The following is a 26577-nucleotide window of genomic DNA, read 5'->3' as shown; positions in this document are numbered from 1 at the left end:
CCGTCGCACTGATCACTCAGCTACCAGGGGCGGACTCCTCGCGTAATAATTGAATGGAATTGTACAGAAAATCATTAACATTGGTACGTTTTCCTCCGAGCAGTGTACAATGGCTTTCGGCCTAAACAGGGTGTTAACTCATATGTGAGAAATCACTTTGAACTGGACAGATGACTTAAAAATAAATGGCGTCGGTACTTTATATTCTTAATTACATATACTTTTTTGTTGTTACATATTCCCTTCGATTGTGTCATTAGCACTTATGTATGGGCCTGATAGAGGACTTAAAAAAAGCATTGAAATTCATATATAAATATTGTAATTTTTTGTATCTTTTTTTTTGTTTTATTGCAGAGACATTTTTCGTTGTTAGTTGTTTGGTTTGTTTCTGTCTTTGGAATTTATTTACGGACTGGCATAATTGGAGATAGATAAACTGGATCTTTGTTTTTCAATTTAACACTGGAGAATCATACAGTGTATTTTCAATGGAACATTTAAATGTTTTTCCGGAAGAGGTTCCAAGACAGTAGCGTCACATCATGGGCTTCATGCACGATGGAGCACCACCTCATTTTGCTCTACAAGTAACAACTCTAAAAAATCAGCGTTCCCCAAGTAAGTGTTTAGGTCGTTGGGCAGCAATAGCTTGGCCTGCTCGTTCTCGCGATCTCAATCCAGTGGATTTTTATTTTTTGGGGCATTTAAAGGACATAGTATATTTAAGACCTACAGCGAATGTTAAAATTCTTTGTCAACGTGTTCAAGAAGGATTTCAGCAGACACAACAGACATCTGCAATATGGGATGAAGCACTAAGACAATTCACAATGCGGCGTTTCTAAGCTTCTGTTACAGTCACGGTAGACATTTTGTGCATTTTATTTTATTTTTCCATCAGAAGATACCAAAAATGGTTCAAATGGCTCTGAGCACTATGGGACTCAACTGCTGTGGTCATCAGTCCCCTAGAACTTAGAACTACTTAAACCTAACTAACCTAAGGACATCACACACATCCATGCCCGAGGCAGGATTCGAACCTGCGACCGTAGCAGTCGCACGGCTCCGGACTGCGCGCCTAGAGCCGCGAGACCACCGCGGCCGGCTCAGAAGATACCGTCTGAAAGGAAAAGATACCTGCAAGACCATCATGGAAATTAGAAAAAAAGACAGAAACGAAGCAAACCATTATCAACGAAAAGATGTGTTAAGTAAATAAGTGTACCGTACCATATATCTGTATGAAATTTTGCATCGTTTTAAGTCACCCCTCTCCGGAGGTTTCCCACTTGTAAGGTAACACCCTATATATGTTTAAGTCAATCGTTAAGTCAAATCACATATTAAATTTTGAATAAATCTGAAATTTACGTATCCTACATTGCTCCTCATAATTGCGCATCCCTAAAATGTACTACTGTAGTTTATTCTTAATGATCTCGATCTAGTTATACATCTGTACTCTACAAGCCATCTTACTTTGTGTGGCAGAGGACTCTTCTGGTACGACCACCTCGCCCCCACCACATTTTCCTTTTGCTCTTCCACTCACCAGTCGCGAGTGGAGAAAAAAGTATTGTTGGGAAACCTCAGTGTGACATCTAATTTCTGTAATTTTGTCGTTGTGATAATGTCTAGAAACGAATGTGGGAGAGAGTAAAATGTGTCACAATTCTTCTTGGAACATACGGTCTCGAAGTTTCAACGGTGAACCTCTCCTTGACGCATAACACGTGTCTTGTAGGGTATGCCACTGGAGTTTGTTGAGCATCTCCGTAACGTTCTTCCACCGCGTAAACGTTTCCATAACGAAACCCGCCGCCCTTCGTTAGATCTTCTCCATCTCTTCGATTAATCTTACTTGGTAAGGGCCTCGAACTGATGAACAGTACTCAAGAATTGATCTGACGAGTATTTTGTGAGTCACTTATTTCGTAAATGACTAAGCTTTCCTTAAGATTCTCCCAGTGAACCTCAGTCTGGTATATTCGTATGCTTTTCCTTCTGTTTTATGACGTCATCTACTTTAGGTCGCTCCAGATGGTAGCTACCACCCAGATATTTTGCGGTAGTTACTGTTTCCATTGCTTTATTGCCTGTATAGTAATCGAACAGCGGTGGATTCCATCGTTTGACATCGGGAAATTCACTACTTTCATATACGATCACTGTCAGGCCCCAATCCCCACAACAGCAGTCAACCCTCTTCCTGCGTCTCAGTACATTATGCCATTGCAACATTCCTGTTGACAACGTCATCTTGCGCGAACGGCCTCACGGAGTCTCCAGTAGGTCATTAATACATATACCCTCAAAATGGTTCAAATGGTTCTGAGCACTATGGGACTTAACATCTGTGATCATCAGTCCCCAAGAACTTATTAAACCTAACTAACCTAAGGACATCACACACATCCATGCTCGAGGCAGGATTCGAACCTGCGACCGTAGCAGTCGCGCGGTTACGGACTGCGCGCCCAGAACCGCTAGACCACCGCGGCCGGCATACATATAGCCTCATAACACTTACATGGTGTACTTCGGAAAAAAGTTAAACGTTTTTTTTCTTTAAAGTAGAATCACTTTCTTCTGTATCTACGTCTAAGTGATTACTTTGCAATTCATAATTAAGTGCCTCGTAGAGGGTTTATCAAACCACCTTTAAGCTATTTTACCCGTTCCACACTCATACGGCGAGTGCTTAAATCTTCCTCTGCGAGCTCTGATTTCTTTTACTGAAACATAATGATCATTTCTCCCTATGTAGATGGGCGCCAACAGAATATTTTTGCAATCGGAGCAGGAAGTTGGTGCCGACCAGAGTGGCCGAGCGGTTCTAGGCGCTACAGTCTGGACCCGCGCGACCACTACGGTCGCAGGTTCGAATCCTGCCTCGGGCATGGATGTGTGTGATGTCCTTAGGTTAGTTAGGTTTAAGTAGTTCTAAGTTCTAGGGGACCGATGACCTCAGCAGTTAAGTCCCATAGTGCTCAGAGCCAGAGCCCAGGAAGTTGGTGATTGAAATTTCAAGAGAAGATCCTGCCACAACGAAGAATGACTTTGTCGTAATGACTGCCACCCCAGGTCACATATCCCATGTTTCGCGATAGCACAAAACGACTTGCCCTTCTCTGAACTTTTTCTATGTCCTTCGTCAGCCCCGTCTGATGCGCATCCACCACCGCACGGCAGTATTCCAGGAGGGCGGAGATGCATGATGCAAGCTGTCTCTTTAGTATACATGTTGCACTTTCTGACTTTTCTGCCAGTAAACGACAGTCTTTGGATTGCTTTCCCCACGGTATGTAATCTTACCAATTTCACTTACTCGTAATAGTAATCACTAAGTATTCAATTGAATTTAATGCCATTAGAATTGTCTGATTTATTGTGAAAGCGAAATTTAGCAGATTTGTTTTAGTACTCATATGGATAACTTCATAATTTTCATTATTTAATATCAACTGCCACTTTTAGCATCATAGAGATATCTCATCTAAATCATTTTGCAAATTCGTTCTGATCATCTGATGACTTGAGAAGACGGTAAATAACAGAATCATCTGCATACAGTCTAAGAGGAATAAACTGATAGTCTCCTACGTCGGTAATGTAGCTCAGGAAAAGTAGAGGGCCTATAGCACTGTCTTGGGGAACGCCAGTTATTACTTCTGTTTTACTGGATGACTTTCCGTCAGTTACCAAGAACAGTCACGTCAGGAGTCGTCTGAAAAGACGACATGGTTACGCCTCCTTGTCCAGTGGTGTTGTAGAGGGCATCATCGTGCTGAAAGACCGTGAGTCTACCTGTTTTGATGCAAATAGGATCATTTCCGGTCTCCAGGTATGTGACATGGCTGTAAGATCCTCCTCGACTGAATAATATGTATGCATGACCAAAGGAGCTTAGCATCGTAATTCGGAATAAGGCAGGCACTTTAATACCCTGTTTATCCGCCGACTCTGGGCGAGCGACTTTCAAGTAAAATGTCTCACCAGTACATGATTATACATAACGGACATACGGGTACAGATTCTAGATGCATGGTTGACGGCAAATGGTAGTTTGCGTCTGCCAGAGAGTCGTGCGCGGATAGCCATCCGGCCGGAGTGGCCGAGCGGTTCTAGGCGCTACAGTCTGGAACCGCGCGACCTCTACGGTCGCAAGTTCGAATCCTGCCTCAGGCATTGGTGTGTGTGATGTCCTTCGGTTAGTTAGGTTTAGGTAGTTCTAAGTTCTAGGGGCCTGATGACCTCAGAAGTCTCATAGTGCTCTGAGCCATTTGAACGGATAGCCAAATGGTAAGGCGACAGCTCGCTATAACCGGGAAATCCGGGTTCGAGTCCCGGTCCGGCACAAATTTTCATTGTCATTCCATTCTACAGCTGATGGTTGTCCATATTCACAACTGCGAATACATTTAATGTAATTCATAACGGCTGTAGTCGGTGCAGTGCCTGTTCTTTGCATATCCAAAGGTACTTTGCATCGCAATTCGGAACAATACAGGCACTGCAATGTCGTATGAAATAATACGTGTCCACTCGGGCACTTGCTGCGTGGGGCAGCTGACATCCTGCATGGCACTGCGTGTGGCCCTGCCTGGACACATCGACTTCATATTTGCATTGACAGCCGTGTGATCCTAACAAACGCAAGCAGCAATAATGCGGGATGTAAGCTGTAGCTTTGACTGGTCACGACCAAGTTGCTGTCGAATTACGGCACATGTTGGTACCCTAGCAGTAATCTTACGCGGTTTCCAAAAGAGAAAACCACTGTACAATCTTTCCTTATACAGAGTGGTCGGAAATTCCCGTTACGAACTTCTAGGAATTGTAAAGGGAAGTAGGTACATAACATATTGAATGGGAATCCACGTCCGGAAACGTACCGTTTCCTTTCTAAGACGCTTGAGTTCAGATCCACATATGCTTAGGGGAAGAGAAAAGTCTCAGAGTTGCTTGTCCTGATATGTAGTAGGGTAGACTGAATGATGGGTACTACATCAGACGGTCATATGAAGACTTAAACTATGGAATATTTAATTTACGAGACTCCAGTCGAGACAGAGGAAGATCTGCTGACATGGGTTCTGGCCGCTGCACTAGAAACTGAAGAGACACCAGATGGGATGGAGAGCGTGTAACGGAACGTGCTTCGTAGGTACAATGTCTGTTACAACGTTGGTTGCTGCTGCATCGAGCCGCTGTTGTAATGCATCAGCACTGTTTCGTATGTACAGTATTCTGGGTTCTTATTTGCCTGCAATAATTTAAACACGTGATGTTTCAGTGTTAATACAAACAAATGTACTTAAGTTATAAATGGATGTTTCCTTAAGCTTCCTTTCCAATTGTTACCTTATAATTGTACTGGGTCACGCCTAATTCGTTCCCTCAAGCAGAAGTAGATGAGCTAAACCTGAACCCGTCGTATAACGCAAACGGTACGTTTCCGGACATGGGCTCTTATTCACTCCGCTCTACAAGTCCTAGAAGTTTGTAACGGGAATTTCCGAACAGGCTGTATATGAAACGTAGCCTCACTGTTACTAGTTACACTGAATTGCTAATCATTTGCATATCCAAGTATGTTGTACACTTCACGCTGATTCACGTGTGTTGTATGCTGCGTTCATTGTGTACCAAAACTGAGGTCACCAGTTTACATGATTAACAATGAACTGATTGTAATAATGTGGTAGCAGCAGACTTCTGCGGTCACGCATTCATTGTTTCATTCGTTCGTTCATTCATTCATCATGGTCCGCAGATCCCCTAAAGAAGGAGAAACTTCAGGGATGTGTAGTGAGACACAGAAATGATAATAACTTAAACTATATGAGATTGCAGTCTTTCTCGGTGAATCTCGATGACAAAATCTTCTCGGGTTGACAGCCGAGTCAGTGTGTTGTTCTCCAGCAACGTTTCAGCAAGTTTCGTACTTGCCATCTTTAGGCGAAGACTTCGCCTGGAGATAGCAAGTAAGAAACTTGCTGAAATGTTGCTAGAGAACAACACATTGGCTGTCAACCCGAGAAGATTTTATCAACGTAAACTATGTTAGTCTACAAGTAATCGAGTAAGTTAGTAAGGAGGATGCTATTTTGAAAAAAAATTCTGTTGCCTTCTCAGTTTCAGTGTGTAGCTGCTGTTTATCTACTATCAGTAGCAAAATATTCATTTGGTAACAAGGGAATTTTGCAAAGAAATTATTTTCTTACAATGTAAATACGCGATCGTATGTATACTACCTTACTACCTGCCAAATATATTTGTAATAGACACTAGTGTTCGTTAGCAGTAATTTTTAATGTCTGAATCTACATACTGACAATTTGCAGACGGATTGGATAATGAAATACGGTTTCCATTCATTTTTTGCACCGGGTCCAGAGCCATACCAAGACCGCACTGTCTATCCCGGAGTCCCGCAGTACAGAGCGACTTATCGATTCTCGCCAAAAGCTGTGCTGGAGTCACGCGGGGAAGACACCTACCGGTCTGTCTTACCATCGTTCGCCTCCTATCTAATTGCATTCGCTCACATGTCTCTAGATATCCGAATAGCATCTACGACGCCACCGTATGACTATCTGATTGTCGTGTTTTACTATAACGTTGATTACTAACGAGGTCTTTGCAAAATATACGCTTCTAGTGAACTTTTATGTCATGTATTCTATCCAAAGTTATGTGGCTGATGTAGGCAACTAATTAATGATCGAATATGGTGGGAAAACGAGGAAAGAAGAGAACCGAAGCGTTTTAGGTGCGGTATTAACGAATTACGCAGAAAATTTAATTGACTGATAGGATATGACGAGGTTTTCTTCAGAACTGTCGAAAAATAAATGAAAACACTATCAAGAAGAAGGTTGCGTTATGACGTCAGGAAATAATTTTTCCGTGGTAACTGACGATGTCGTAGAGGGCCAAAATTACTGAGATAATAAGTCTGATATTGGAGTGATGGTCCAAAAGTCACTGGTAAGCTTGTCCCATTCAAGGATGACACCTAAAGCGCGGTTTTCCTATGGGCCGAGTAGTACGTAATGCGCACGGAGTACTGTCTCACCTAGTCAACAGTGACAAAAGCGAAGGTTTTCTCCAACAAAGAGAAATGCGTAGTACTCCAACGCCTTACGTCAAGAATGACAGGCTAACTGGTTCTGGGCGAGAATAGTGAGTTATGCGCTGCGTTCTGCCGAATGAGTGCCACAGACGGTTGAAGAGTACCCATGATCATTACCGAACACAGAGAAAAGAAGAAATAGGTATCAGAGGATCTGCTGAGAAAAACAAGAGAGGCAGCAACTGGGACAGGATGAAATTTCTAGAATGTGTGGAAGATGAAAGGAATAGTTTCTGAAATGTATACAGCACACTGAAAATACGGAAAATTGCCCTAACTTGTTGGAGGAACTAAATTATTTGCTCTGCTGCAACGATGACGACAACCTTCTAAAACCAGCTGAGTGTGAACCTCTTTCCCGCAAATCTCACCAAGTAGTCAAATCTCAACAAGCATGACCACGTCTTCTAGCCACATGTAAACGTCCTCCGACGAAAAGTAGGAAGTAAAGTGAAGCCTTTTACGAATATTTAAATGAAACCAAAGAAGACATACACCAATATAAAAAAAACGGTCTGGAAAAGCTTTCGAACTCACCTCGACCAGAGGGTGAAACATATAGGTTGTTCAAAAGAATGGCCACGATGGTGAAAAAATTTCTGCCGCATCCCATTACGCAGACAAAAACTGGGATTTTACGAATAGACACAGAGGTGGAAGTGTTTAAACAACGGCGTCAATACAGTTCTAGCGCACTGAATTCGAGTTATTATGGAAGTTATTCTCCCTCGCAGCACTCGTCAGTAGGGTTCCCCAGGTCCACCACTGACACGCCAACAACACCCCACAGCGATGTTACTAAAAAGCAGACAATGTCACTCCAGCACACGGTTTTTACTTCGCGATGTTACTGATGAGAAGTACTAAGACAACGATGAGCCGGCCGAAGTGGCCGTGCGGTTAAAGGCGCTGCAGTCTGGAACCGCAAGACCGCTACGGTCGCAGGTTCGAATCCTGCCTCGGGCATGGATGTTTGTGATGTCCTTAGGTTAGTTCGGTTTAACTAGTTCTCAGTTCTAGGGGACTAATGACCTCAGCTGTTGAGTCCCATAGTGCTCAGAGCCATTTGAACCATTTTTTTTGACAACGATACTGAACATCTTATTATACACGGTGAACATTAATAAATCCGACAAACTGCAGGGACGAATTCCTGGATGGAAATGGAGGAATAAAGGTCATCTGAGCATGTGTCGGGAAATGCATCGTTGACACGGTAGGTCGAGCTGATGTATGACAGTTCCTCTGACCACCTGCCGTGTGTTCCTCTTGTGTTACAGGACGCGTGACTGAATTTGAAAACTTTAAGTAGAAGAATAGTCCGGTGTTCACGTCGTGAACAAGCCGGGATGACATTTGTATACGGCCAAGCAGATGGAAACGGCTATACCAAAACATGTACCCTCACAAACACCAACCAAATCTCACAACATTTCATGACCTGTTTGGACAGTTGTGTGACAATTGATCCTTTCAGACAAACGAAAGTGCAGGGAGGCGACAGACTGTGCGTGAACTAGATTTGGAGGACCACGGTCTACGGAATATTGAGACGAACCCTTGTACAAGCTCCAGGCTAGTGGCCCACCAACTCGGTGTTAGCCAAAGTACGGTTATGTGTAACCTGCACAGCAACCACTACTGTCCTTATCACCTGCAACGAGTGCAAGGATTATCAGCAGCGGATTTCCATCCGCAGGAAGGATTTTGGCGATGGTTTTCGCACCAGTCCATCACAATTATGGGATTTCTGTCATCAGTCCTCAAAAATGGCTCCGATCACTATGGGACGCAACATCTGAGGTCCTCAGCCCCTAGACTTAGAACTACTATAACTTAACTAACCTAAGGACATCACACACATCCATGCCCGAGGCAGGATTCGAACCTGCGACCGTAGCAGCAGCGCGGTTCCGGACTGAAGCGCCTAGAGCCGCTCGGTCACAGCGGCCGGCCATCAGTCCTCCCCCGACGAACCAGCCTTTACTGGAACTGGCATCGTCAGTCTGCGCAGTCGTCATCTGTGGGTTACAGACGCCAGACGTCTTCAGAGGACCTTTCATTCATGAGCGCCATCCATCGTGGAAAATATGCTCCATTTATAGACAATAATCCGTCTCTGCAGTTTGACGATTTTTTATTAATCTTCATCCTGTGTACGAGTCTCACTGGAATATGGGGATATTGTTTTGTGGTTGCATAGCGATCAGGTTTTTGTTGTGTGTTATGGACTTGCAATACATTTATTTTTCATTTCCAGCAAATAATAAAAAATTATTCATTACAACTATAAGTAAACTGATTTCCCACAATGTACTTCGCAGGTAGCATGTGTGGGCTTAACAGTTAATGCTTTTGTAATTCATTTTCTGAGAAAACACAAATGCACTTCGTACATTAGAACCATATGAGGCGATCGTATATACACTGTGCATCATACTGCCGCCGATTTACATGCGAAGTGTAGGTAACTGTTTGCCACCAGTGTACCGTCTACTCAAAGAATCCAGCCCAAGATGGTTGACTGAATGCCTATGTTCAATTTTCTTATGTTGCCACTAGTGTACTAGTACTGTTAACTCCAACAAGTGGAGGAAGTTAGTTATCCCGGCTACCTGCAATTTTAATTACTGGAGTAGACTCGAAACTCAATTATGTGCTACTTTTCAATAATAACACATGGCTCTGAGCACTATGGGACTCAACTGCTGCGGTCATCAGTCCCCTAGAACTTAGAACTACTTAAACCTAACTAACCTAAGGACATCACACACATCCATGCCCGAGGCAGGATTCGAACCTGCGACCGTAGCAGTCGCACGGTTCCGGACTGCGCGCCTAGAACCGCGAGACCACCGCGGCCGGCCAATAACATCATGTTTACGTGAACGGGACACTGTGATACGGTTCTGCTCTGGCCTTGGTAAAAGGAAGCGGATTACCGTAAAGATATATTGCTATAGAAAGACATGCTGATGTTCGTATCTTCATAACGAACGAAGGCAGTCATGCTGATTAGGTTCCGCCCGATAGCTAAACAACGGTTGCTTCATATTTTCTTCTTATTTTACCTTTGGAAAAAGTTATTTGGATTGAACAAGTAAAACTGGACGCACTGAGCATTCCTGTGAGGAGTTAATATGGTCAGGTGCGTGAGGTGCGCCGTCAGCCCGCCTAACGAATTCCACTACGGATATCATATTGCGTCACCATGGTATGGCAACCCTTTCTCAATGATGAATCTATTTACGTGAGACATTGCTTAAAACTGGAGTTCTGAAAACATTTTAGGACGTTGCTTACAGTTTTAATCTGTAGTGTCACTTTTCTAGTATTGTTAGTTAGTCGTTTCAAAATATGTTGTGCTCAGAATGCTCAGCGTTGACGTAACAATAAGAAACACCTCACTTCATTTATTTTTCATTGCAACGGAAGTCTCCGATCGCCTGTCAAATCAGTAATTATGACAGTTTTGTCAGTTGCTGTTTCACTAAAGACACTCATTTTTGATTAAATGAGATTTAGTAACAGACTGTCACACAAATTGTTTCTCTGGCCGCCAATCCGTCGGAAATATGTCATTGTGCAAGATAACAAATGACTTATAGTAATCAATTACGTTTGCCGTAACAGGCAAGCATTAATGGGCGACATTGTATGAATATCCTTATTCTGAAAGTTATGCACTGAGGTGACAAGAGTCACGGGACAGCGATATGCACATACACAGATGGCAGTAGTATCGCGTACCTAACGTATAAAATAGCAGTGCATTGCCGGAGATGTCATTTGTACTCATGTGAAAAGGTTTCCGAAGTTATTATCACCACACGGTCCGCTCCGACGGTTGAGTGGTAGCCAGCACGGTACCTCAGCGTGTTAATAATAATAATAATAATAATAATAATAATAAAACTGAGTGAAAGGATCAACAAGGAACTTGAACGGATGTCATGTGACGTCCGCAACGACCAAACACAACGATAAACAACGAACAAAATAAAAAAAAAATGGTCTGCGTGACGGATTGCCGTCCTACGGGCCCGGGTTCGATTCCCGGATTCCCTGCTCGGTTGGAGATTTTCTCCTCTCAGGGACTGGCTGTCATGTTGTCTTCATCATCATTTCATCCCCATCCGGCGTGCAGGTCGCCCAATGTGGCGTCGAATGTAATAAGACCTGCACCAACGCGGCCAGACCTGCCCCGCAAGGGGCCTCCCGGCCAATGACTCCAAAAGCTCATTTCCATTTATTTACATCACCACATGACGGTATTTAACAGACTCTGAACGCGGACTGGTAGCTGGAGCTAGAAGCATGGGGAATTTCATTTCGGAAATTGGTAGGGAGTTCATTACTCCGAGATCCCCAGTGCCGAGGATGTGGTGAGGATTCCAAATTTCAGGCACTGCGTTTCACTATAGAGTACGCACTGGTCGACAGCCTTATGTTAACAACTGAAAGCAGCGACGTTTGTTTAATTTTTTCAGTGCTAAGAGACAAGCGACACTGCGCAAAACAACCGCATAAATCAATGTGGGACGTAGGACGAACGTATCCGATAAGACAGTGACGTGAAATTTGGATTGGGCTACGGCAGCAGATGCGAGTACCTTTGCTAACAGCATGTCGTCGCCTGCAGCGCCTCTCCTAGGCTCGTGACCTCTCCGTTGAATCCTGGTCTGGTCCAATAAGTCACGATTTCAGTTGATAAGAGCTGATGATAAGGTTCAGGTTTGCCGTAAACTCCACGAAGCCATGGACCCAATTTGGCAACAAGGCACCTTGTAAAACAGCTGCGGCTCCATGCTGATGGGGGCTGTGTTGACGTGGAATGGAATGGGTCGACTGGTCCAACTAAACCGATCATTAACTGGAAATAGCTATGTTCGGATGCCTGAAGATCATTTGAAGCCATTGGAACGTCTCTGTGGAGTCGTTTCATAAGACGCTTGTCTCACTGGATTCTGTGCATCCTATTCTGTCCACCGCCTGATTGCGGTTTAATTTATTAACTCTCCCAGAAGGACTGAGCAGTGAAACTAAGGCTTATTAAATGATATTATGTTTGATATTTTTGTGTTACATAGGAAAATATGACCTGTATTTATTACGTTTTTCCCTTCACCCTACCCTATGTGTGCGTAAATGTGACTGAATGAGTGCTTTTACGAGTGGTTTCGGGTTTCTTTTTTGGGTGACGTTGAGTTGGTTGTCGTCTGCTAGGAGCAGCTGATGTTTGCTTCTCGTCTGGAGGGTAGCACAGGATGACCAACTTAGGATCCCGGTACTTGGACAGAGAGGTTTACCCCTTTTAGTCTGAGGTTGGTTTGTCTGTCAGGTTGGTGGTAGAAGCCTAACCCTCTGGTGGCTTCCCTTGTACCGGTGGTTAGGCGAAGCTCGGTGGAGAGAGGACACTCTGCAGCTAGCGGTTGGTGAGTACAGTTCGTAGCTCCTAGAGAGGGTTTCCGCCTTCCGAGTTAATTTTATTTCCTGACGGCAAAATCATTCTGCTATTGCACCATTAAAATTTCTTACATTTGTGCCTGGTTTAATGTCTAATTTATGAACAGTTAACTCGTAATCAAGTTTACCACGTGGTGAAGTTCGACCGTTCGTAAGCGGCAGGCCCTGATTCCAAGTCGTAAATCTACTAAACAAACCTTGCGAATCGGATAAACCTCTTTCCAAGCTACTGCATGAGCATAATTGTCATGGGATCTCTCTGAACTATTTTTGTCGTGGGTATGTAGATGGAATGATTGAATTATTGTGTTCCACTTCCCTGTTGCGTGTTTTTCCTTTCTTAATTACGCTATTCTACAACTTCTGGCGAATTATTTAGTTAAATTTTTCATTCAGGCACCAGTCATGTGTATTCATAGGATGTGCATGAAATTCAGTAATGAAATAAATGTGCTAAGTAAAAGATAAACTCTGCGTCCTTTATCTTTCTCATTAATCCCAGTTTTCAAATTAATTTTTCATACCTTGATTTTTTTAAGTTAATCAACTTGCTTGTGATGACCAAAAACGGGAGGAAAACTCAATTTAACTAAACAAGCTGATTGATATACGACATACAATGCTGTTCATCTTGTTAGTGTCTTAAAATTTGCATTCTTATAATTAATTTCTTAATTTAATTGAACTGATAATCTCCAGTTCGGTCTTTTCTTAATTGTTAGGAAGGGCTTGGGCTGGTGGCTACGCTGCAATTTTTAAATTTATAATTGTCCTTCTGAGGTGGCTTAACCAGAAATTGCGCACAAGGGTTACATCTGCATTATTCTTGATACGTAACGTATGTCGAGCCTTGGCTAGGATCCGTTTGCATACTTTACACCATTCATGGACGTCAAGTTCCCAAACAACACCGAGCGAGGTGGCGCAGTGGTAAGACACTGGACTCGCATTCGGGAGGACGACGGTTCAATTCCGCGTCCGGCCATCCTGATTTAGGTTTTCCGTGATTTCCCTAAATCACTCCAGGCAAATGCCGGGATGGTTCCTCTGAAAGGGCACGGCCGACTTCCTTCCCCATCCTTCTCTAATCCGATGAGACCGATGACCACGCTGTCTGGTCTCCTTCCCCAAAACCAACCAACCAACCCAAACAACGATGGAGCTTTTATGGATGACCATGCGCCTCGTCACCGTGCCATAATTGATTGTGATTCGTTTGAAGAACATTCTACACAATTCGAGGGCGTGATTGACCAGATCGTCCGACATGAATCTCATTTAACATCAACACTACATAATCGAGAGATCTGTTCGTGCACAAAATCTTGCACCGCAAAAGCTTTCGCAATTACGGGCGTCTATAATAGCAGCGTGTCTCAATGCTTTTGTAGGGACTTACAACGAACTGTCCATGCCACATGGAGTTGCTGCATTAAGCCGAGCAAAAGGAGGCCCAATGTTATTAGGAGGTTTCCCCTGACTTCTGTCACTTCAGTATATAACGAAGTCAACCAGAACAACGTAAAAAAATGAGATCACACAGAATAACTCCCTGTATATGTGAGACATAGTCTATTTCATTTAGACATTTACCGTATCACGGGGAATGTCTACGAATATCTATCTCGTATTTTGCCACCGACAAAGGCAAACTGCTAATGACAATCGAAAAGAATGGACGATTAATATTAACGTCACTTTATTGTGGAGATCAAATCAAACTGATCACAAGCTTGGGTTCGACGAAGGTGGGAAAGGAAGTCCACCATAGCCATCGTGGCATTCGCTTTAATTCGTTCAGAGAAAACCGTTGAAAATCTGCACCAGGATGGTTGAACATATTTTAACACAGGACCGACCAAACAAGAATCCAAATTCATCATTTTTGTGTATCTAACAATCAAATACAGACACTGAATTTTCTGCGCAGTTCCACACCGTTAAACATCTTTTCAGAAACGACCCCAGAGGGAGGAACACGGGAATGTGGTGTATATCGTTTCCAAATGTCACTATGTATCGTTGTACGTCAAACAATCAAAACACACTAGAAACGATAAAATAATATCCCCCCATGAACAATAGACCTTGCTGTTGGTGGGGAGGCTTGCGTGCCTCAGCGATACAGATAGCTGTACCGTAGGTGCAACCACAACGGAGGGGTATCTGCTGAGAGGCCAGACAAACGTGTGGTTCCTGAAGAGAGGCAGCAGACTTTTCAGTAGTTGCAGGGGCAACAGTCTGGATGATTGACTGATCTGGCCTTGTAACTCTAACCAAAACAGCCTTGCTGTGCTGGTACTGCGAAAGGCTGAAAGCAAGGGGAAACTACGGCCGTAATCTTTCCCGAGGGCATGCAACTTTACTGTATGAATAAATGATGATGTCGTCCTCTTGGGTAAAATATTCCGGAGGTAAAATAGTCCCCCATTCGGATCTCCGGGTGGGGACTGCTCAGGAGGACGTCGTTATGAGGAGAAAGAAAACTGGCGTTCTATGGATCGGTGCGTGGAATGTCAGATCTCTTAATCGGGCAGGTGGGTTAGAAAATTTAAAAAGGGAAACGGATAGGTTAAAGTTGGATATAGTAGGAATTAGTGAAGTTCGGTGGCAGGAGGAACAAGACTTTTGGTCAGATGAATACAGGGTTATAAATACAAAATCAAACAGGGGTAATGCAGGAGTAGGTTTAATTATGAATAAAGCAATAGGAATGCGGGTAAGCTACTACAAACAGCACAGCGAACGCATTGTTGTGGCCAAGATGGACACGAAGCCCACGCCTACAACAGTAGTACAAATCTATATGCCAACTAGCTCTGCAGATGACGAAGAAATTGAAGAAATGTATGATGAAATAAAAGAAATTATTCAGATAGTGAAGGGAGACGAAAATTTAATAGTCATGGGTGACTGGAATTCGGTAGTAGGAAAAGGGAGAGAAGGAAACGTAGTAGGTGAATATGGATTGGGGGTAAGAAATGAAAGAGGAAGCCGCCTGGTAGAATTTTGCGCAGAGCATAACTTAATCATAGCTAACACCTGGTTCAAGAATCATCAAAGAAGGCTGTATACATGGAAGAACCCTGGATATACTAAAAGGTATCAGATAGATTACATAATGGTAAGACAGAGATATAGGAACCAGGTTTTAAATTGTAAGACATTTCCAGGGGCTGATGTGGACTCTGACCACAATCTATTGGTTATGAACTGTAGATTAAAACTGAAGAAACTGCAAAAAGGTGGGAATTTAAGGAGATGGGACCTGGATAAACTGACTAAACCAGAGGTTGTACAGAGTTTCAGGGAGAACATAAGGGAACAGTTGACAAGAATGGGGGAAAGAAATACAGTAGAAGAAGAATGGGTAGCTTTGAGGGATGAAGTAGTGAAGGCAGCAGAGGATCAAGTAGGTAAAAAGACGAGGGCTAATAGAAATCCTTGGGTGACAGAAGAAATATTGAATTTAATTGACGAAAGGAGAAAATATAAAAATGCAGTAAATGAAGCAGGCAAAAAGGAATACATACATCTCAAAAATGAGATCGACAGGAAGTGCAAAATGGCTAAGCTGCCATGGCTAGGGGACAAATGTAAGGATATAGACGCTTATCTCACTAGAGGTAAGATAGATACTGCCTACAGGAAAATTAAAGAGACCTTTGGAGTAAAGAGAACCACTTGTATGAATATCAAGAGCTCAGATGGAAACCCAGTTCTAAGCAAAGAAGGGAGAGCAGAAAGGTGGAAAGAGTATATAGAGGGTCTATACAAGGGCGATGTACTTGAGGACAATATTATGAAAATGGAAGAGGATGTAGATGAAGATGAAATGGGAAATATGATACTGCGTGAAGAGTTTGACAGAGCACTGAAAGACCTGAGTTGAAACAAGGCCCCGGGAGTAGACAACATTCCATTAGAACTACTGACAGCCTTGGCAGAGCCAGTCCTGACAAAACTCTACCATCTGGTGAGCAAAATGTATGAGACAGGCGAAATACCATCAGACTTCAAAAAGAATATAATAATTCCATTCCCAAAGAAAGCAGGCGTTGACAGATGTGAAAATTACCGAACTATCAGTTTAATAAGTCACGGCTGCAAAATACTAACGCGAATTCTTTACAGACGAATGGAAAAACTGGTAGAAGCCGACCTTGGGGAAGATCAGTTTGGATTCCGTAGAAATATGGGGACACGTGAGGCAATACTGACCCTACAACTTATTTTAGAAGCTAGATTAAGAAAAGGCAAACCTACGTTTCTAGCATTTGCAGACTTAGAGAAAGCTTTTGACAATGTTGACTGGAATACTCTCTTTCAAATTCTGAAGGTGGCAGGAGTAAAATACAGCGAGCGAAAGGCTATTTACAATTTGTACAGAAACCAGATGGCAGTTATAAGAGTCGAGGGGCATGAAAGGGAAACAGGGGTTGGGAAGCGAGTGAGACAGGGTTGTAGCCTATCCCCGATGTTATTCAATCTGTATATTGAGCAAGCAGTAAAGGAAACAAAAGAAAAATTCGGAGTAGGTATTAAAATCCATGGAGAAGAAATAAAAACTTTGAGGTTCGCCGATGACATTGTAATTCTGTCAGAGACAGCAAAGGACTTGGAAGAGCAGTTGAACGGATTGGACATTGTCTTGAAAGGAGGATATAAGATGAACATCAAAAAAAGCAAAACGAGAGTAATGGAACGTAGTCGAATTAAGTCGGGTGATGCTGAGGGAATTAGATTAGAAAATGAGACACTTAAAGCAGTAAAGGAGTTTTGCTATTCGGGGAGCAAAATAACTGATGATGGTGGAAGTAGAGAGGATATAAAATGTAGACTGGCAATGGGAAGGAAAGAGTTTTTGAAGAAGAGAAATTTGTTAACATCGAGTATAGATTTAAGTGTCAGGAAGTCGTTTCTGTAAGTATATGTATGGAGTGTAGCCATGCATGGAAGTGAAACATGGACGATAAATAGTTTGGACAAGAAGAGAATAGAAGCTTTTGAAATGTGGTGCTGCAGAAGAACGCTGAAGATAAGGTGGGTAGATCACGTAACTAATGAGGAGGTATTGAATAGGATTGGGGAGAAGAGAAGGTTGTGGCACAACTTGACTAGAAGAAGGGATCGGTTGGTAGGACATGTTTTGAGGCATCAAGGGATCACAAATTTAGCATTGGAGGGCAGCGTGGAGGGTAAAAATCGTAGAAGGAGAACAAGAGATGAATACACTAAGCAGATTCTGAAGGATGTAGGTTGCAGTAGGTACTGGGAGATGAAGAAGCTTGCACAGGATTGAGTAGCGTGGAGAGCTGCATCAAATTGATCCACGCAATTTCATTGTAAGCGTAAGTGAAATTTAAATTTTAAGTGGTACGAATGCTAAGGGCACCCTGCTGACGTGTCGTCTTCGCCTGTTACCACTCCCGTCAACGTGATTTTCAGACCCACTGTCCTCACAGATATGTCAACGCCTGCGGGTTGCTTAATGCTTTGAAGTAGCTGACTATGTAGTATTTATAATGAGTTTACCTGCAGTCCTTTAAGGGACAACTGCACACTGGAAGGCTGGTGGTGGAGTTACCTAGGTTATCTGTCTCTTCTGGCTTCTTTTCATAGGATGCAAGTGCAATTTGATGTTAAGAAGTCGAGTTTATCACTTTATTATACCGTTCCTGTTACGCTTTAATATTTCAAGTTGCGGGGGAACATTTAGCAGTAGATTATCTAGGGTAATGAAACCTCGTCATTCGTGAGACCTTTGAAGTTAAACGAGTGGATGACAGTCTCTTTCACAATAGCGCTCGTTGGATTCAGAAAATTAGAAATAAAATGCAATAAAAGTCAATAATTTTTGCATAATCAACTGTATGCCGATATTTACATGCTTTTGCAACAGAACGTACGTTGTGAATCACTATGAGTACCTCCTCCAACGAATAATCTCCAACTGTGGTAAATTCATCATCTCTTCGGAAAGGTGCCATTTCAAAAACAATAAAATAAATGTATAATTTAGCTAAGATCTTAATTAGTGTAGTCTGCCCGAAATATTTTCGTTGTACTTAATATTGTATTAATAAGTAAAATACCAGCAAAGGAAGGAGTATTAATGTCTGCAAAATTAAACTACTGAAATTGTTTTATGTGTGACAATGGTAGTGGAGCTCTGTGGCTGTACGTTAATTTTATAGAAGAATTAAAGCAACCAGCTACGGTGTTAATGAAATATTGCTCTCTGGAAGAGGTAATGTAGCGAGATGAAACTTTAAAACAACTAATGAAAGCGCTAAAGTTCGGGAAATATGTTGCTGAAACTTTGGAAGACATCTCGTTACACAGCGATGGATATTCATACAGCGCTTTGCATGAAGCATGGTATGAAAGCTCCAAGACGTCTCATTCTTGGCGTTCTTACGTATCTGTCGTTTATGTCCGTATCTCAGGCTATACGAAGACTGAAAAACACGCTCACGAAATTAGGAAGCTTTTAGCCACAGTATCGACTTGAAAATAAAATCTCGTTCAGAGCAGGGAAAAGTCGGCTATTCTTCTATGGTGTTTGAAATGTATGAGCTTCCTTTGCCTACGTCTTATTTTTATTTCTGTTTTTTGTAGGAACTGAGTAATGCGAAAAATTGTTTGTATGTCCTTAATATGTAACAATTTGTGTCACGAAGTAGGGGCTATGTTTAATCGAAAAGGAATTCCCACACAGTTGTTCAGCTTCTTAGTGAGTCGTAAGCAATGTATGAACACTGCTTTGCACACTGTCTAAACGTTGTGTCTCTTCATTGACTGTTTCTATGTAATTGTCATGCTGTTATTACTGTCAGTAGTTTTTGTCTTGATGATCATTTGTCTCCATCTTTTAACATCTTTTAATATATTACAGTAATGTTAATAGAGCGAAAGGGGTTCGGTATCCAAACTTCTTGTAAGAGTTATGAAAATTCCCATTTTCAGCTTACACGATATTTTAGTCTATTTAGTTATCCACAATTTTATACTTATTTTGTTAAGGGCATATCTTCAAAAATCTGTAACAAATTGGTTATGAAATAGACTACATTTCGAATTACTCGTATATTCTCATTTATTGTATAGATCAGCGTAAATCGTTTTATACGATTATTAAAATTCCATTGATAGATTGATCCGTCGATTCGTGGTAGAATATTTTATACATTACGAATGTAAACGCACACGACGTGGTATAGTGTTGTACATTATTTATTATTTACTGCACAAACCGGATGCTAGGCCGTTATCAGGTACAAAGATAAAAATGTACAGCAATAAAATTATTGTACCATCAAAGATTTAAAACTAGGGCATCTACAGAGTATCTAGCTTTCCGAAGCTGTCAGTTGTTATGTTTGATTTAGGTCTAAAACGAGACGAATTATTTCCGTGAAATATCTCTAAATTCAATAATCGTACATCCCATTTTCACTGAAATAATTTGTCTGGTTTTAGTCCTAAATCAAACATTCGTTGTCATCACTGGATACAATGGTTCTCTGTAGAATGTAGATGCACTAGATGAAAATCCTTGATCCTTTGAAATTTCCATTGCTGTGCATGTTTGTCTCTGAATCTGACGATAGCATAGCAACTGAAAATTGGCTTGCAGAAAAGAAATGAATAAATAAGTAAATATTGTAGAGTATCATACCACTGTCGTGTTTGTTTTCATTCATAATATTCTTAAAATATTTTAATATGCTGCCAACGACAGGTACTACAGGTTGAAATAGACATATCTCATCTTTTCCATGTGATATTGTTGACTTTAATTGATGAAAGGGGAAAATATAAAAATGCAGTAAATGAAGCAGGCAAAAAGGAATACAAACGTCTCAAAAATGAGATCGATACGAAGTGCAAAATGGCTAAGCACGGATGGCTAGAGAACAAATGTAAGGATGTAGAGGGTTGTCTCACTAGGGGTAAGATAGATATTGCCTACAGGAAAATTAAAGAGACCTTTGGAGAGAAGAGAACCACTTGTATGAATATCAAGAGCTCAGATGGCAACCCAGTTCTAAGCAAAGAATGGAAGGCAGAAAGGTGGAAGGAGTATGTAGAGGGTTTATACAAGGGCGATGTACTTGAAGACAATATTATGGAAATGGAAGAGGATATAGATGAAGATGAAATGGGAGATATGATACTGCGTGAAGAGTTTGACAGAGCACTGAAAGACCTGAGTCGAAACAAGGCCCCGGGAGTAGACAACATTCCATTAGAACTACTGACAGATTTGGGAGAGCCAGTCCTGACAAAACTCTACCATCTGGTGAGCAAGATGTATGAGACAGGCGAAATACCCACAGACTTCAAGAAGAATATAATAATTCCAATCCCAAAGAAAGCAGGCGTTGACAGATGTGAAAATTACCGAACTATCAGTTTAATAAGTCACGGCTCCTAAATACTAACGCGAATTCTTTACAGACGAATGGAAAAACTGGTAGAAGCCGACCTTGGGGAAGATCAGTTTGGATTCCGTAGAAATATGGGGACACGTGAGGCAATACTGACCCTACAACTTATTTTAGAAGCTAGATTAAGAAAAGGCCAACCTACGTTTCTAGCATTTGCAGACTTAGAGAAAGCTTTTGACATTGTTGACTGGAATACTCTCTTTCAAATTCTGAAGGTGGCAGGAGTAAAATACAGCGAGCGAAAGGCTATTTACAATTTGTACAGAAACCAGATGGCAGTTATAAGAGTCGAGGGGCATGAAAGGGAAGCAGTGGTTGGGGAAGGAGTGAGACAGGGTTGTAGCCTCTCCCCGATGTTATTTAATCTGTATATTGAGCAAGCAGTAAAGGAAACAAAAGAAAAATTCGGAGTAGGTATTAAAATTCATGGAGAAGAAGTAAAAACTTTGAGGTTCGCCGATGACATTGTAATTCTGTCAGAGACAGCAAAGGACTTGGAAGAGCAGTTGAACGGAATGGACAGTGTCTTGAAAGGAGGATATAAGATGAACATCAACAAAAGCAAACGAGGATAATGAAATTTAGTCAAATTAAATCGGGTGATGCTGAGGGGATTAGATTAGGAAATGAGACACTTAAAGTAGTAAAGGAGTTTTGCTATTTAGGGAGTAAAATAACTGATGATGGTCGAAGTAGAGAGGATATAAAATGTAGACTGGCAATGGCAAGGAAATCGTTTCTGAAGAAGAGAAATTTGTTAACATCGAGTATAGATTTAAGTGTCAGGAAGTCGTTTCTGAAAGTATTTGTATGGAGTGTAGCCATGTATGGAAGTGAAACATGGACGATAACCAGTTTGGACAAGAAGAGAATAGAAGCTTTCGAAATGTGGTGCTACAGAAGAATGCTGAAGATAAGGTGGGTAGATCATGTAACTAATGAGGAGGTATTGAATAGGATTGGGGAGAAGAGAAGTTTGTGGCACAACTTGACTAGAAGAAGGGATCGGTTGGTAGTACATGTTTTGAGGCATGAAGGGATCACAAATTTAGCATTGGAGGGCAGCGTGGAGAGTAAAAATCGTAGAGGGAGACCAAGAGATGAATACACTAAGCAGATTCAGAAGGATGTAGGTTGCAGTAGGTACTGGGAGATGAAGAACCTTGCACAGGATAGGGTAGCATGGAGAGCTGCATCAAACCAGTCTCAGGACTGAAGACCACAAAACACAACAACATTGTTGACTGAAAGCTTGATTAAAAACACATCCCTCGTTAAATATTTGTATTTTTCAGGAATGCGATAAAACATTTTTATTCGTTGTGTCAGAACTTTTTCCTCATTATTTTTATTTGTATTCCTTGGACTAATTTATTTTTCAGCGTAGCTACAAGGAAATTTTTTTAAAACGAACGATCCTACTCTGATACTGGCTGGTTTTCCCACAAAATTTAAGTGGGTATAGGATGGACAGGTACTTTAATTGTTCCTTATTAACCTCGTGGTGTGCTAATGGGGTACATAATGAAAAATTAAGTCAACTGAAGGGGATAGCCCTATCTCAAGGTACAAAATACAGGTGATTTTCGAGATTTTTTAATCAGAATAAAAAGTAATGCTGAATCTGATGATACAGTTTAGTTATTTACTCTCTTCGCTTTAAGAAATCATCTTTATGTCCACAACGGACGCTCCCTGTAACCGCTGCACTAAGTTGAAGGACCCCTTGCAGCTTTAACTTGTCATCGGTGGGAAATCCCGAAGCTCATCTTTTGGACCTACTAAAAAAATAATTCTGTACAAGTCATTTTCAATATATTTCCCATCAGTATCCACACAATAATTGAAAGATATTAGGGTCTAACAAAATGGTGACGTGTTGAAACAAATGATATTTTCGTCGCCCAAATATCTATTCGAAAGCGTGCTCTGAAGAAATAGTTACGTACCCTGACAGATAATTCAGTTTAGCATCAATTTCCGATCTGTTTAGTACGTACTTTCCCAGGTCATGTTTCCCACGAACCTGAAAAACACAGTTTCGAGAAAAACGAGTTCTAAAATTTCGGTTTACATTTTTTGCAGTGAAGTTAGACAAACATACCTCTACTCATAAATCCCCGGACCACATAACAATCCTTCTAGTCCCAGAAGAAGCTCCTCCCCCACCTTCTTCCAGGCTGTGGTAGTCCTGCTCGCGTCTTTGGCTGTTTTTGTCATCCGCTGCTGTGCTCGTTCGACACGCTTTTCATCAACTTTTGTGCAGAGTCCGCTCTCAAGTTCGAACACGTCCATAATATCCATAATGCGTGTTAGGTCGTCGTTGAAATTTCATGTCGACTAATTTGTTTCCGCTGCGAATGGTTCGCTGAGACACTAATTCACAAATCGCTTTGTGACTCTACAACCGAGTTTGTGATGGACTTGCGATGAGCACTACAAAAAAACATCATCCCAGAGACTAAACGACCTTGTGTAGAGGACAACTACAGCTCAGAGACATCGTGATTATCAATAACAACACTCATCACTCAATAACCATTCAAATTATCATAAAATTAGAACACTGAAAAGACAAGAGAGATATGTTTCCAAAACCTGCAAAGCTATATGAAGATGCTTTACAAAAATAAATGAATAAATAAATAAATAAAACATAGCAACTACATGTTTCACGTAAGTATAGACGCATCTTCGGGATTATAATATTTATATTTCCATAATGTAGATGGACAAATATGGAGTCCCAGCTTTCGGGAAATTATCGATTTTAATAGTCATTAATATTCATAATATTTATAATAAAACAGAGCACTCCCAAAAGGTGCTCGTCAAATATACAAAGCGTGACTGCTGAATGATCCAGGCCGGGTAACACCCCGTAGGACATAAGATCCGGAAGACTCCTGGTATGTAAATGAAGGAAAACTTAAAATCCCGTGTACTGTGCGTACTACCATCGTATTACTAATATATCGATATGGCGTGAGCAGCCTTAAAGGGTAGCAATAAACCATGTTTATACAGCTATGGTGCTTGTGGAAACACCCCATATACTTGACTTTTTAATTGTTATAATTTTAATATAATTTGAATGACTATTGAGTGTTGAGCGAGATTATTGTTGCTCGCAATCCTAGGGACTGATTATTTCTTAAGCATTAAAGTGAACGAAGCAAATTTCATTAGTCATCTTCACTCTACTGCTGTCAGGTACACTTATATCAAAGTTAGTTCATTTTCTTCCTCTCCATAAGTAAACAGTGAACTGGGAAAGGAAAACCTAACTTTGGCTCTCATTTGTCAAGAATGGTAAAAGAGACGTCATGAGGTTTTGAGATTTTGACTTCTTCATCTCGACTAAGTCTTCGTGAAGTGGACTAAATGTAAACTCAGATGGAATCTCCAGTTTGTTGGATGGAGCTATGAGATGAAAACTACACTACTGACCATTGAAATTGCTACGCGACGAAGATGACGTGCTACAGACGCGAAATTTAACCAACAGGAAGAAGAGGCTGTGATATGCAAATGATTAGCGTTTCAGAGCATTGACACAAGGTTGGTGCCGGTGGCGACACATACAACTTACTTACATGAGGAAAGTTTCCAACCGATTTCTCATACACAAACAGCAGTTGACCGGCGTTGCCTGGTGAAACGTTGCTGTGATGCCTCGCGTAAGGAGGAGAAATGCGTACCATCATGTTTCCGACTTTGATAAAGGTCGGATTGTAGGCTATCGTGATTGCGGTTTATTGTATCGCGACATTGCTGCTCGCGTTGGTCGAGATCCAATGACTGTTAGCAGAATATGGAATCGGTGGGTTCAGGAGGGTAATACGGAACGCCGTGCTGGATCCCAACGGCCTCGTATCACTAGCAGTCGAGGTGACAGACATCTTATCCGCATGGCTGTAACGGATCGTGCAACCACGTCTCGATCCCTGAGTTAACAGATGGGGGACATTTGCAAGAGCCGGCCGGAGTGGCCGTGCGGTTCTAGGCGCTGCAGTCTGTAACCGAACGACTGCTACGGCCGCAGGTTCGAATCCTGCCTCGGGCATGGATGTGTGTGATGTCCTTAGGTTAGTTAGGTTTAATTAGTTCTAAGTTCTAGGCGACTGATGACCTCAGAAGTTAAGTCGCATAGTGCTCAGAGCCATTTGAACATTTGCAAGACAACAACCATCTGCACGAACAGTTCGACGACTTTTGCAGCAGCATAGACTATCAGCTCGGAGACCGTGTTTGCGGTTACCCTTGACGCTGCATCACAGACAGGAGCGCCTGCGATGGTGTACTCAACGACGAACCTGGGTGCGTGAAAGGCAAAACGTAATTGTTCGGATGAATCCAGGTTCTGTTTACAGCATCATGATGGTCGCATCCGTGTTTAGCGGCATCGCGGTGAACGCACATCGGAAGCGTGTATTCGTCATCGCCATAATGGCATATCACCTGGCGTGATGGTACGGGGTGCCATTGGTTACGCGTCTCGGTCACCTCTTGTTCGCACTGACGGCTCGTTGAACAGCGGACGTTACCTTTCAGATGTGTTACGACCTGTGGTTCTACCCTTCATTCGATCCCTGCGAAACCCTACATTTCCGCAGGATAATGCACGACCGCATGTTGCAGGTCCTGTACGGGCCTTTCTGGATACAGAAAATGTTCGACTGCTGCCCTGGTCAGCACATTTTTCCAGATCTCTCACCAGCTGACAACGTCTGGTCAATGGTGACCGAGCAACTGGCTCGTCACAATACGTCAGTCACTACTCTTGATGAACTGTGGTATCGCGTTGAAGCTGCATGGGCAGCTGTACCTGTACACGGCATCCAAGCTCTGTTTGAGTCAGTGCCTTGGTGTATCAAAGCCGTTATTACGGCCAGAGGTGGTTGTTCTGGGTACTGATTTCTCAGGATCTATGCATCCAAACTGCGTGAAAATGTAATCACATGTCAGTTCTAGTATAATATATTTGTCCAATGAATACCCGTTTATCATCTGCATTTCGTCTTGGTGTGGAGAAGAGAATAGAAGAGCATAGAAGCTTTCGAAATGTGGTGCTACAGAAGAATGCTGAAGATTAGATGGGTAGATCACATAACTAATGTGGAGGTACTGAATAGGATTGGGGAGAAGAGGAGATTGTGGCACAACTGGACCAGAAGAAGGGATCGGTTGGTAGGACATGTTCTGAGGCATCAAGGGATCACCAATTTAGTATTGGAGGGCAGCGTGGAGGGTAAAAATCGTAGAGGGAGACCAAGAGATGAATACACTAAGCAGATTCAGAAGGATGTAGGTTGCGGTAGGTACTGGGAGATGAAGAAGCTTGCACAGGATAGAGTAGCATGGAGAGCTGCATCAAACCAGTCTCAGGACTGAAGACCACAACAACAACAACAACATAATAATTTTAACGGCCAGTAGTGTAGAATCAAACATCGAAGTAACAGTCTCTGTCGAAGCTACCGAACATTTGGGAACGGACCTGGCCACTTGGAT

The 26577-nt window shown here is 42.1% G+C and overlaps 1 protein-coding gene across 5 annotated transcripts in view; it reads left to right on the top strand.

The window, feature by feature from the left end:
• Nucleotides 1-26577, top strand: part of LOC126247424 (parathyroid hormone/parathyroid hormone-related peptide receptor-like) — an 841770-nt gene that overhangs the window by 615135 nt on the left and 200058 nt on the right. The gene's annotated exons all lie outside the window — the stretch shown is intronic.

The sequence above is a fragment of the Schistocerca nitens genome, chromosome 1 (assembly GCF_023898315.1).
Source record: "Schistocerca nitens isolate TAMUIC-IGC-003100 chromosome 1, iqSchNite1.1, whole genome shotgun sequence".
Classification (NCBI taxonomy): domain Eukaryota; kingdom Metazoa; phylum Arthropoda; class Insecta; order Orthoptera; family Acrididae; genus Schistocerca; species Schistocerca nitens.
The sequence above is the reverse complement of the archived record's forward strand: the minus strand, read 5'-3'. Positions and strand labels throughout refer to the sequence as shown.